Source organism: Zootermopsis nevadensis, unplaced genomic scaffold (genome assembly GCF_977971745.1).
Source record: "Zootermopsis nevadensis isolate Lab colony 2312 unplaced genomic scaffold, Znev_1.0 Znev_ptg000013l, whole genome shotgun sequence".
NCBI classification, from domain to species: Eukaryota; Metazoa; Arthropoda; class Insecta; order Blattodea; family Termopsidae; genus Zootermopsis; species Zootermopsis nevadensis.
Genome location: NW_028259145.1, coordinates 6,416,964 through 6,429,760, shown reverse-complemented (window position 1 = coordinate 6,429,760; position 12,797 = coordinate 6,416,964). Strand labels below are relative to the sequence as shown.

At 38.2% G+C, this 12,797-nt stretch overlaps 1 protein-coding gene across 16 annotated transcripts in view; it reads right to left on the bottom strand.

Annotated features, from left to right (window-relative positions):
* Positions 1-2,521: 2,521 nt before the first annotated feature.
* Positions 2,522-12,797, bottom strand: part of Sh (Potassium voltage-gated channel protein Shaker) — a 349,783-nt gene continuing 339,507 nt past the window's right edge. For 9 of the 16 annotated variants that reach the window (XM_022062089.2, XM_022062092.2, XM_022062096.2 and 6 more), the window contains exon 8: positions 2,522-11,995. The gene's annotated coding sequence lies outside the window, so the exon portion shown is untranslated. The remainder of the gene's footprint in view (positions 11,996-12,797) is intronic. The other 7 variants (XR_015535057.1, XR_015535058.1, XR_015535059.1 and 4 more) reach the window with 7 other exon arrangements.

The window sequence follows — 12,797 nt, the reverse complement described above, 5'->3', positions numbered from 1 at the left end:
AACATAATGTATTCATACGCACTATCCGTTCTTATTGATTATTTCCGCCTCGGCAACACAGAGTCATGCGAAGGTCATCATACATTATTCATTGGAAACGTTAGTGCTGCCATCTACGTATATGCTACCATCTATGTACCATTAGGAAATATACTACTATACGTCGGGTTTGAAATCCTACTACCAGACAAGAACTTTTCCCGTTCTCAGAGCAAATGAAGGGTATGCGAAGTTTTTCTGTACTGATTAGCATTAAATGGAGAAAGAGATTACCTTGGCAACACCACTAACTACTGAAATGCTACAATATTTCATGGATATTAATGTAGTAAATCGGGATCACTTAATTCTTGGACAATGTCCATCGTCCGTGTTTGTAAAAAGAACACTGCGTTTCGGGAAGCTGTATCTGTTTCTGTCCTCAGGTTAAAAAACGGAATGGGCACCAACTCAGTTGGGTCCAATGATTGAGGTTAGTTCTTTCTATCGGACCCAACTGAGTAGGTGCCCCTCTCACCTCATTAACCTGCAGACGGAAGCAGATTCAGGTTCCGAAACGTAGTGTTCTTTTTAAATACACCGACGATGGACATAGTCCAAGAATTTAGTGATCCCGATTGTAACACACTATCGTCAGTACCCTTTAAAACTGACAAAATAGTAGTTCCTTTGCTGAAATGAAGTGGATCTTAGGAACGATTTTTGTACTTTTGCCCCTGCTGTGTGTATGGACAAAGTATCGAATTCATCTGTAGTAAAAGTATTTGCGGCCGAGTACGGAATGAGAAGGGTATTGACAGTTAGCTAGTGAACGTTTTCACCGAATGCGTTTCCGGCAATGGCTGCATGTACCACGCCATTCTGTAGTAGTTGACTCTATCTGTGGATAGATGGCACCGCAATATATTCATGATGGAGTACTATGTCGCCAGCAGAGACCTAGTTCAATGCAGATTTACAAGTTTTGGAGAAACAATGGAACCGGAGAAGTGGTTAAGAATAATAGCGTTTGGCGCACAGATATTAACTGTCGAATGTGGATTCTCTGTGTATGATTTTAATAGTCCAGAAGGTTTTCTTATATAATACAAAATCCCTGAAACCAAAAGAAATTTCAATTACTTAATTGACAATGCTGTAATGAGTTGTCCCTATAGATGAAACTACAAAACGTATGGGCAGAGTTTTAACTTCCAAGTGGCAGCATGTATTGCAGATTTCATCTCTTCTCATACTGACCTAAATTTCATATTGGCACTTCGGGAGAGAAGTCGTGCAGCACCTACTCATTCTTAACCTCGGCACTAGATAAGGGTGAGTGGTTAGCTTCACGCCCCGGCCGCGCTTTACCCCCGGAAAGAACAATGGTACCCATTGGATATGAGGCTGGGTGGGCCGCACAGGCAGTCTGGATGCAAAGGATAGAGGAAAGATCTTCTGCCCCCATCAGGGATCGAATCCCAGTCGTCCAGTCACTATACTGTTGTGCGATTTTGATACAACCAAAAATGCATTCTTATGCAGCAGGTCACCTGCTTTTGTGATGGCACAATAATCAATTTTTTATAACTTTCACCCAATCCTATAGTTACATGAATAGTCAGGATGAAAAATGAAGGAGGGAATCCAGATGAAATGTGATTTGTGATCAGAACGAACTTGGCAAGATCTTGCACGAACTTAAGTTTCACACAAAACCTGTGGGATGATAAATGTCCTGGAAAATTTTAAGAAAGTTCTGGGTACACCTGCACCAGCTTTTCTCCTCATCATTCACTGAAATAAGTGCTTGAGGAGTCATAGGTTTGACAATGTTTACTTCATTGATTGGTTTTGAAGTGGCTTTTTGGTTGCCGAAGTAATTTGTCCATAGTGGATGAAAACAATACTTTTGAAACTATTTTCTAGATCTGAAAGGAAGTAGTGTGAACGTTTTTCTGTTCTACAGGGCTTTAACTGAGGCAAAATTATACTGCTGGCTCCCCAATTGTTTGCCATTTCAAGTGCTTCGAGTTTCAGTGTGTTGACTTCACCCCCCATTGCAATTGGCCTTGGCAACGTTTGTTGGTAAAACCTGCTTCAGAGATAACATTTTGTTCTTTGCGTTGAAGCATCTTGGAGGCTATATCTGCACACTTTAAAGTTCACTTTCAAGAACCATAAAGGAAATTGTAGTAAAAATTTATAAATCGAGGGACAGGTGTGTTTAGTTTGGGAAAATAGCAAAGCCAAGTATCAGTATACGAGTTATTTTGTTGTTTGTTAACAACATGCAGAGTCGAAACTTCACTTTACTCTAAGAACTGGTAATGACATTTCATGATGTCAGTAATAGTACTCATAAAGACTTGCAACCTGATACATACAACTGTCATGGCCCTTTTTTATTTTAAAACAATTGAGGTTCACTGAATTATGTAACTCATGTGTTTTATACTTACCTTGTGACAAATAGTGTCCAGAGCGATTCACAGCGAACAAATGCTCACACTAGGAAGAACTGTTAAAATAAATGACATCAGTCATTGAATGTTTTATTTGAAAATTGCTTATTTTAACAATGTGTAAGATGCATGGGTAATGGCATTCACTTAATTTTATTGCCCATTTGACCCATAACACAAGGGGTACAACACAGATGTATTTATATGGCAGGAGATGCACCATACAGCACAGCCAAGGAATTTATAAATACAATCAGTTTCAAACAATAAAGAATCCCTACTGACTCTGTAAAACAAAGAAACAAGTGAAAATAAAGGAAAAGTTATTGGAGGACTTTCCATGTGGGCATTGTTGTTGCTACTTATGACCTATGAAAGTAACAATGACTCACACAGTCATGATCATTTTAAAAGTTTTATTGGCATTGAAAAAAAGAACACACTTCGGCCCACGGTGCATATCAACCGTGGCAGATGAAGAGTGGCAGCGGGCGGTTTGATTTCTCCTGACGCAAGGATCACTTGGACAGAATCTGTGGTTGATGTGGTAATCAGGAAGGGGAGAGGCTACGTTCTAGATGGCTGAGTGAATGGCAAAAATAGGATGGATTCATTCTTTGAAGGGTCTTTTTGGACTATCTGCAGGAGGAGAATACGGTGAGAGAGAGAGAGACAGAAAGAGAGAGCTAACAAAGAGGTGGATGGCTATTGTCTGCCACAGTAATCTGTACATTCAAACACATCACCTACTAAAAAATCACTTATTCTTCAAACATCTCCACTTGGAAAACATGGAAGGAGAAACTCAATTGGTTCCAAAGTTAACAATGACTAAAGTTAAGTCCAATCTTTGAAACATTCATACAGAATGATTCATGAGAACAATTTTATTATCATTAACTCCTATGCATTCAACTGATTTCAGCCTTTGGCCCTTTCTCACACAGTGAATAATGTTGGCAGTAAACAAACATTCTGTTATAAATTTGGATTGTTATACAGGACGTAGAAGTATTAAGATTGATTTTAATAATGCTGTGTCAGTACACTTCTAAATGTTTGAACTGCAGTTAAAACAGTTATGGCATAGAGTGGGCTAAGTCCCAAATGTCAAAGCAAGTTTTTGCTTGGCACGTAGCCAAGAACAATACTTATAACTTGTAAGTGAAGAAACAAAGCCAAGACAAAAAGCAATCTAGAGGAAAATCTAGAACCAGAGTCTGTTCCTCAAATCCGAAAGAAGTTTAACATTGTGACATGCTAAACCAAATAACACAGCTGCATTGTCAGTTTGTTGATGACAATAATAATTGTTATTATTATAATCATATTAGAATGTACTTTTGAAACGTCTGTCATCTGCTACAAAATATGGGACATATGACATCAGTAGAATTTTTCAGATTTTTATAATCCACTCAACAAAGTAAAATAACCCTTTATGTACTTTTTAAAATTGTCAACAATAAACATTATCAGGTGTAAAACAAACAATGGTGTCATATTTACACTTATGTACATGATGCAATACAAAGAAGTGGATATAAAAATGATCGTTCAGACGAGTGTAGTTAATTGACTCATATTGTATAAGAATGAAATACTCCATAATGCCTCACAAAGTTTCAGACGTTGTTTGTGTAAATATTTTAATTTACTCTGTATGTCACTTTGTATTATACAGATTATTATTAATATTATCATTTTTGGTAATAATAAACTGAAGGTTTTATCCACTGGCTCTAGATGGCATGCTACTCCTACTTTTGGGCTATTATTTAGATTATTTATATTACAATACTGCCTGGATTTTTCTCTGGCTTGGCTGGCTAAAATGAATAGCTGAATGGAAATCACTTCAGCACGTCTTACCTCGAGCTAAATCCTTCAAAAGGCAATGTATGATTTGAGAGAAGAATCTTCAGCACTGTAGAATTATCGTTGCTTTTTTACTTTCTTGCTACTTTGACAGATTTAAAATTAGCGGTTATAGCATGTCCATCAAACAATGTAAAGTCAACTTGGTCTTAATGAGTAATGTCTGGAGGCAGAATGCTTTACAGTTTTTACAATTATTCAACAGCATGTTTTCTCCAAACATATTCACGAACATGGCCTTCCTACAAGATACATCTTTCTGGCTGAAACATATTTATGAGAAGGTTAAGGGCTTCTACATGTTACAAGTGAACTACTGAGAAGTAAAATTTTACTGCAAAACAAAGAAACATTAGTAAAACATCAGAATAATGGTAATTTCTGATAGCTAAGATGCAGATTCACTGCTGTTATTGCTCTGCCATGTTCTTGACACATCCCCATTCTTGTGAGCTTGTTTCAGTACTTGCTAAGCCAGATCAACGGCAAAGCTTTGTGTACTACATGAGAACAATGGGGAACTTCGATATGTAAGTATACCACACTGTTGTACTTAGAACATCATTATTGTTGATACAAATATTATTAGTAAGGATTGCATTTAAACCATTTCATTAATAAAAATTCAATTAATGTCGATGTGACTTGCATTACAGCTTCATTTTCGATTCTGTACGCCAACGCCTAATACAGCAAAAGGACTAGACAGGGATTTCTTTTTAGATATTACGGACTTCAATATGGCACGAATCTGAAGTAACTGTATTAATCTTGAACAATCAGCACCTGTGGATACAGCTTTGCTGTACATACAAAGCTGCCCAGACCATGTAAGCCAATGACGCAAAATAATGAGCCAGTATAAGGCAAATATCTACCAAACACTTCTGTATCATCTTCTGGAATTTTAAAAGAGTGGTTCCCACCTTATACAGAGATCAGCGCACGAATCAACGATTTAACAACACACGATCACTTTCAATTATCTGTTCAGAATAACTGCAATTTCAGTTTACTGAACTCTGTTTGGGATCCACTGATTTAAAATTAACTGCAAACATATTTTTAAAATATTCATTAAAAGTATCAACATGATAAATCTGAAGTTTAAGATAGCTCTATATAAATAATCAAGAGCATTTCATTACACACTCATTACCATTGTCATAACTTCACATTTTTCTGATTCGTCAAATTTGCTTGCTGAATAAGATATGTAGTTTTTGCTAGTTTTGTCACCATATTTGTTTATGGGAGTATTCTCTACTAATAATTTCTATTACTCTAGGCCAGTGTTTCTCAACCTTCCATCTCTGATGACCCATTTTCTTAAGTGAAAACTTTTGCAATTGTCCATGACCCTCTTCAGTAAAACACGTTGTGCGCGTACCATCTGAGCTGGCATGTCAGAAGAGGGTGGAAATGAGATAAGACAAGCCAGTGAACACCGTGACACATCACTGAAGTGCACCAGCGTAGACAAGTGTATACTTGACTTCGGCCGAGACGTGACCCGAGTACGTTCCACATCCCACTGACAGCTTTGTGTCATTTTGTCTTGAGCTGTCCATTTCTACATTTTAAAACATTTTTATACCCATGATCGACAAGTATTTGGAAAGAAGTGCCCCTTCAGTTTCCCAGACGCAGAATGAAGAAAATAAAATGAAAACATGAAGTACAATGAAAGCTACTTGCAATGTGGATTTATGTTTAGAGATAAAAGACTGCAAATCTGCTGTATACAGTTCTGTCTTCTATGAGTGTGAGGTCTTCAGAGTTTGTGTGGCGTTTGGAAACAAAACCTTCGATTTAAAAGATAGCCCTGTCGATTACACTAAAAAAATGTGATCTGTAATATTTGTAACATTAATAAGAATTTACTTGAAGTGTTTCATCATGTATCATTAAAAATTTACAAAAATGTAAATTGTACAGTACTGTTCAAAACCATGCAGATTTTACTCCTGCACCAATTTATGTGGTGAAAGCTAAAAAACAACTAAAAAGTATTCCATTTTCAAATGAAATTATTTTGAAATTAATTACTGAACAGCTGATACATAATCCAAATAAAAGCATGTATGTTGTAATCGAGTTTAGTGAATCCACTGAGATTCTGAATCTAGTGCAGTTTATAGCTTTTGTCAGATATATTTCAGAAGGATCCGTGGAAAAATGTATGTTTTCTTTTGCTGCAAGGTACTGCGTGGTCACACAACGGGTCAACGTCTTTTTGACGTGTTTGTTCAGTGAAATGGTTAACATGTACGTCTGTATGCAGTTACAGAGTTAAATAAACTACCAAGTTAGACAAGTGGGCTCTTTGCTAGATTAAAAAAGGATACGCAAAATTCTCTTACTACCTAAGTAATGTCCCCAAATTAATGAAAGTACTTCATTAAAACATCACAGTGGTAAATGCCATTAAGACCAAGGAAACAATGGATAGATGACGTGGAGGAGGATGTGAGGACGATGGGAGTGAGGGGATGGAGAAGAATTGTGAATGATAGGACAGAATGGAAAAAACTTGTCGAACAAGCTAAGACCCACATAGCTACCCATAAAGCTACAAGAAGAAATGCCATTAAGAGGCTAGCAGTGGAGTCTCACTTGTTTCCTGCATTATTGAGGAAAAACACTGAATTCAGATTAAACCTCCTCCCTCCTCTTGCACTGGTTATTAAGAGGAAAGAATTGGCTACACAGTATTTTAGCCAAGAGCTGAATTAATGACATACGTTCATGACAATGAAGCAATGTGGCACATATTTTCTTATCTCAATGAGCTCAAAATAAGTTTGCGGGGAGGAATAAAAATATTAAGATTTCTGTCTTCTGGGTTGTTGCGCTGTGTAGTCTGGTCGATGGTTACCAACGTTTCAGAGGTCATACTGCCTCGGTCATCAGAGTATGAAGATTTCTGTCTTCTGGGTTGTTGCGCTGTGTAGTCTGGTCGATGTTACTGCCTCCGTCATCAGGGCGATGACGGAGGCAGTATGACCTCTGAAACTTTGGTAAACTTCTACCATACTACACAGCGCAACAACCCAGAAGACAGAAATCTTCATACTCTGATGACCGAGGCAGTATGACCTCTGAAACGTTGGTAACCATCGACCAGACTACACAGTGCAACAACCCAGAAGACGGAAATCTTCATACTCACTGCTGTGAAAACCTCAAATCTTACAATAAAAATATTATTATGCAGGGTATATTCAATGCGTTAACGGAGTAAATGGAAATCTGGTCAAACTGCTTTGATAAGATAAGAATAACTTGAATCATCCATCCTTACATGAGAGTTTGTTGAACAAATTACAGATGACAGTAGCGTCAACATCCAAACGCCAACCAGCATCACAGTGATATATGTAAATGAACTACATAACAACTGTTGGACTACTTCTCTCAGTGACTTGTCCAAAAGGTGAGTGTTTATTCCACAGAAAAAGGAATACCTTTGCTCCTGCTAAAAAGAAAAGCCAAGCGATGATCAACTGACTGATATCTCCTCACATAAAAGGTTAGTTTCAATTTCTCTGTAGAAGACTTGGATAAGTTATTCCTGAACTGGTTTCAGAAGTTTCAAAAATGGTTTTAGAGCATTTTCCTACTTCATGCTTTTGCAAGTTTGGACTCTCATCAGTGGCTGTTTGGGGAAAACAACGCAGCCTTCCATCAACGATGAACGACTTGTTGGTGTCATGTGTTTCCTCTGCAGTGCCACAGATTTATAAATTTGTAAAGGCAAGACAAATGCACGTTTCACGGTAAAATACCATTAATATCAGTTGGTAACTTTCATATTTTGCTATCTGTAGACATTTTTAATAGAAATATTTTAAGTTATATAAAACATTCTTTGATTTTTTTTACTGCCAGATGTCGTTCTATTGACACATATTTTATTTTAAAAAAATGTGCGATGTCCCATGTTTTAATAACCCCTTGGTTAAGAACCACTGCTCTAGGCTAATTTAAACCAAACTTAGTAGAGAACTCCATTATGACATGGGAAAGTGGTTGTTGGTTGGTTGGAATGGCAATGAAAGCTTTAATGAACTCTAAAGCACGACTTGAAATACTCTATTATCAGTTTGAGCTCATGTTCATATAAAGATTCAATACTGGGCCAAACCTGATCTTCTGAAAGACGTCAAAGCTCTCAACACACACACACACAATTTCAGTTCAGCACAATTTCCAGTATAATTTTATATTTGACATTTATGAAATTTATCTTCATGTTTATTTACTCATTTGTCTCGAAACTTGGTGTTGGCCACCGAGTATTCTAAAGCAGAGAATGTTCAATAAATTCAGTGCTACAATTCCGACAAGCATCCTTCAATTCATGAATAGTATGTCGTGTTTACAACAGCATAACAACATTCCAACCAATGTAATCTGACGTAAGAAAGGCCAACAATGCCGTTACTTTTTTTAAGCCAAGGATTTCATTCTCTTCCACACACACACTCACCTGTGTTGTTGAGAATGTGACAATTTGTATATCTGTAGCGCTTCATGCATCTATTGAGGATGGATGTACTGGCCATCTATAAACACATGAGGGTCTCTGTGAAATTCCACATTTTTACGAACACAGAATGTCAATGGACTTCAGGTTAACTACTACTATGATTCGATTTAGAATTAGTGACAAATTCTAGAGACAGTAAGGATTCTTATATTTTGGAATGATAATGATAATTTGCCTTTTCTTTCAAGTGTCTATGTCAATATAGTATCCACTTCAGCAATGGCCAATTAAAAGACACATCTCCAATGCTGCCTGTAGTGTTGTTAGTCCTACTTTAAGTAAATCTTCAGGATTATGTTTGTTTGCTGCCTTACCCAATCAGTGGCTGGCTCAATCCACTTTTGCATGCCATTAACAATTATGGAGGATCATGCACATAAATTCTGCACTTTTAGAGGAATGTTTTTGTAAATATTATTCAACACATATAAAATTTTTCAAATTGTAACAAACATAACTAGTGCCTTTTACCTAAGCTATTCTTACTTACTTACTTTAAGGTCATGATCAGACTTATGTTACAATCAGCCTATTTAAAAATTAACGATTCAAAAAATAGATACTGGTATAAATAACATAACAGCACGTTTGACCTGCCATGCCAGGTTATTGTTGGGGCTGGCACTATTTAATAGTGTTGATGATGGACGTGCTATATCCACTTTGGATAGCTTTTTGAGTGACTCGATTGCACGATTTCTCTTCTCCTGTCATGAATCGCACTTTCCTCTAAAACATTCACAACCTATTGTGCATGTTGTCACACACTAGTATGCACGCCACTGAGGCATCATGCACTTCGGCAGTGCTCGTTGCGATGTGCCGTGCGCACGCGCACTCACACACACTTTCTCTCTCTCACACACACACAAACAGAGCAATAAAAGCGTTAGGATATGTATTAATGTACAGTATATCTGCCATAGTCCAAACTGCTGCCCGTGGTCTGCTTCGTCACACTGCAAGCAGCAGTAATGCAGTTGAGTGATTTCATAATGGTACTACACGGGAGAGGGGAATCTACACTTAATTGGACTACAGAACAATGCAATGGGATTAGGAGGTCAGGGCTGGGGTGGGGGGGATGGGCAGAAAGCCTTTTGTTTGAGGAATGAATTTGAATCGCCATAACTGGAAAAAATTGGAGCTAGGCAAAAAGCTAAATCCAACCCTACTTAGCTTTCACACAGCCCAAAAAATAAAAGCACTTAAAACAGTGCTCGGAACTAGTTTGTTCACAATCAAGTATTCAACAAGAAATGACCTTTTGTTATTATATGTAGTATCATACACATCGGGTTCGCAATAAATTGGCCTACGTGTTTCATGATGTATAGTACTGTTTCCTTGTGAGCGTTCAAATATCCTTGAAACATACTTTTATTATTATTATTATTATTATTTTACTTTGGTAGTGATAGTTCCACTCGTTCAAACTATTATTAACAAATATCACCGGGGTATTAAAAACATCTCCCCTCGAATAACCTCAAACGCTGACAGGGGGAGTATCTCCTGTGGGCATACACACATCACACGCACGCAACAATGACAAATGTAATTCATTATTTCTATTGAAATGATACTGTTTTAGCGAGCGGTTTGTTCGGTCTCCCTTCACTCAACTGACGCCGCCAGCCGGACGCTCGACCAACCAACATCGGACTGAATGAATCAGAGAGTGCGCTGACATCTCCTTCAGATTTATAACAAGTCGAGTCATAAGCACGTGGCTGGGAGGGAGCTTATTTTCCCCAATGTCTTCTATGTTGGCGCTACTTTGAAAATACTTCTGCAATATTTCCATTATTCCATAGCGCAACGGACGTAATTATGGGTGCGCGAGGGGAAGGTGCTTGGAAATCGCTGGAAGTATAAATACGGCTACAAGTTTCTACGGACTTACTGGCTTTGGTCTACAGCTTGGTAGCAGATTTAGTGTTTCTGGAGTATTAGTAAGAATAGTCTCGTTTGTATTATTATTAATTATTATATCTAGTAGCTTCTCTGCGAAACAGCATGTCCTTCCTCTATATGCTAGCGGAGACGAGAGAAATGGTAACAAGCTAGTACATGGCAGGCCTTAATTAGTTACTTAGTTCGAAACCTAGGTAGACTTTATATTGCATGCCTCTTTAATCTGAAAAAAGCTGTTTCCTTTACTAACATTTTTATCTCTTCTTTTTTTGTCAAATCAGATTTGCTTCCAAGGAAATCCTAAAATTACTTCTACTTACTCTGAGGGCTGATAATATGTCTAAAAGGAAAATTTCTACGAGTTACTCATGCCTTTATATGAGATGTTGCCAAACTTCACTCTTTAATACAACGAGATTCTGGCCTCCTTAAAGTGGGGAGATGTGGCAACGTGGAAGGAAATAACTACAATCTGTCACGTCAGAGTGTGAGAAAAAGAGCGAGAACATGAAAGATACAAAGAGAAAAGAAATTGTTCTCCAGGGACTTTGTATTTGTGTCCTATTTTAAATATTTTTACCTAAAATGCCAAGAATTTGGAGCTAGTCAATGTTGGTTATTGGATAAAGGCGAGACAGAAGACCAGGGCGGGGTCGGATGTGATGGAGCAACAATGTAGTAACCTGCAATCGCACAATGCGATAAAATACAATCGACTACTCACACTTCACAATACGCACTTTCGACTCATCATTCCCTGTCTCGATATGCACCTTTTTTTTTGCCGCCAACCGTCTATATTTATAAAATAATATTAATAATCAATAGTAATAAAAAATTTATGGCAAGAACAATTTTTGTGGTAGTTTACACGTGTTATGAATTCCTTTCCACACGCTGAGCACTGACAGACTGACGCGGTAGTACCTGGATATTTATTTATTTGTAGTCTCTCGAACAAAACTACCTCACTCGCCCATGCGCAATGGGCACAGCCTGCGGGGAGACTGGTAAAGCACCATCATCATTGTCAGCTACGGCATCACAATCTTTTCAAACTTGAGTGGTAGCGCCTCCTTGCTGGTGGCGCTGACGATGTAAAGCGGCGCTGACATGAACATGACACGTCACACGAGGAACCTTGGCGCGTTGCACCGGCCCAGTGACCAATCTTCACAAAACTGCGACAACAACGCCTCTTTCACTATAACAAGAAACACGTTCGTACAATCAATATTAGAAAAACCTGCACAACGAACTACTTCATATAAAATGTATAGGCATACCTCGGAGATATTGCGGGTCCGGTTCCAGACCACCGCAATAAAGCGAGTAACACGAATTTTTTGGTTTCCCAGTGCATATAAAAGTTATGTTTACACTATATCGTAGTCTATTAAGTGTGCAATAGAATTATGTCTAAAAGGACATTGAGAGAATTACCAAAATGTGACACAGAGACACGAAGTGAGCACACGCTATTGTAAAAATGGCGCCGATAGACTTTCTCGACGCAGGGTTGCCACAAACCTCAAATTTGTATAAAAAAACCCTCGCAATATCTGTGTAGCGCAATAAAACGAGGTATTCCTGTATGGGCTTTTTTAATAGTAGGATTTGAAGTTCTCACGGCGGTGTGTCTGAAGGTGGGTGTCTCCCGTATTATAGTATTGTGTACTCTGGTACAAGTTTACCAACGTTTCGGAGGTCCATCGTCAGGGCGATCAGTCGCCCTGATGACGGAGGCAGCAAGGATCTCTGAACCGTTGGTAAGTTTCTACCAGACTACACGGTGCCAAAACCCAGAAGACAGTCATCTTGTTTTACACAGATCTCAAAAACCATTTTTCTCGTGCCTTCTCCAATGTATATTTTTATACACTAGAGCAGAGCGCTCCTTTCGGAGCTCCTCGGGGGGTTGGTTGCGTTTTAAAATCTTGAGTAAGAAACTAAACCAACCCTCCCGAATGGAGGGGTTAAAATACTTGACCAACCCCCTTCGAGGG